This window comes from Triticum dicoccoides, chromosome 7A, assembly GCF_002162155.2.
Source record: "Triticum dicoccoides isolate Atlit2015 ecotype Zavitan chromosome 7A, WEW_v2.0, whole genome shotgun sequence".
Taxonomy (NCBI): Eukaryota; Viridiplantae; Streptophyta; class Magnoliopsida; order Poales; family Poaceae; genus Triticum; species Triticum dicoccoides.
The window spans coordinates 566,713,733-566,715,293 of NC_041392.1; positions in this window are offsets into that span (position 1 = coordinate 566,713,733).

Sequence of the window (1,561 nt, forward strand, 5' to 3'; positions counted from 1 at the left end):
TGCCTCCGGCCACCTAGTGGCCCGGCTGTCGTGCTCAGCTTCCTCCCCGCGCTGCCTGGAACACGTAGGTGCCCCGCACGAGCCTCCCCGGCCACCGTAGCGTCAACCCCGAGCTCGCCCGAGCTCCGGCGACCGCCACGCTCGACGCCGGTGACGACTCCGGCCATCTTAGGCCCAGCCGCTGCCACTACTCGACGCGGACGAGCGCCCGCGTCACGTAGACGCTCTCCGCCGGCCATTTGGTCGCCGGAGGAGGAAACCCGCACCCCTCCGCCGTCTCTGGCTCCGCCGGCGACGAGTCGCGGGTCAACTCCGGCGAGTTGACCCAGGTTTGACCTTCCCCGTGTGTCACTGACGTGTGGGCCACCCCCCCTGACATTTTAGTTAGTATTAGTTTAACACTAATTAACCTAGGTTAGTTAGCTGATTAGTCGCTGACCAGTGGGCCCTGGCCCCACAAACAGTTTAGTTAGAATTAACTTAAGGCTAATTAACTTGGTTAATTAGTTGTGTCACTGACCAGTGGACCCCACTGGTCAGGTTTGACCTGAATCTGCCCCGTTGACCTGATGACGTCAAGGTGATGTCATGCTGACGCATTAAATGATTTTCTGGATTTAAAATAAATCAGAAAATCCAGAAAATTGTATAAACTTCTAAAATTCATAGAAAATCAACCGTAACTCCAAATTAAATAATTTATATATGAAAAATTATCAGAAAAATTCAAGGAATCCATCTGTACCATTTTCATGCATGTTAGAACAACTTATAGCTGCTGTTTAGCACAAATCAATTAAAGGGCATTTAAATAATCACCTATGGAGTTTGAATTTGAATCTTGTATTCAAACCAACTTCATTTAATCTATTGCTAGTTGCATTAGCCCAAAACACATTCATATTGCCATGTCATAGCATGCATCATATTGTGCATTGCATTGATTGTGTTCTTTTTGTTTGCCGGTATTTGTCCCCTCTCGATAGACGCGATACCGATGATGTGATCGTTGACACTGATGAAGACTCAATGCTATCTTCAGAAGTGCCAGGCAAGCAAAACCCCCTTGTTCATTCTGATACAATCCTACTCTCTCGCTCCTGCTCTCTTTTACTGCATTAGGACAACATCGATTCATCTGTTACTTGCTGCGGTAGCTGAACCCCTTTATCCTCTGCATGACCTGTCCTTGCCACAGTAAATAGATGAAACCCACTAGCATGAGTAGGAGTTGTTTGAGCCCTGTTGTGCCTACTCATTCATGCTTGTTTGTCACGCCTGCTACTGCTTAGAGTTGAGTCAGGTCTGATTCATCCGGGATGAATCAGAGGTGTGTGAACATGTCCTACTGTGTGTGAGCTAAGTGTGTGAATACGATTTGGTAAAGGTAGCGGTGAGAGGCCATGTAGGAGTACATGGTGGGTTGTCTCATTGCAGCCGTCCTCAGGAACTGAGTTCTGTGTTTGTGATCCATGATTCAGCTACTACCACGCATTGGGCCCGAAACCAATGGACCCTCTCGGCTTCTTGATCACCCTTGTCCTCTGTCCAGGAGTTGCAA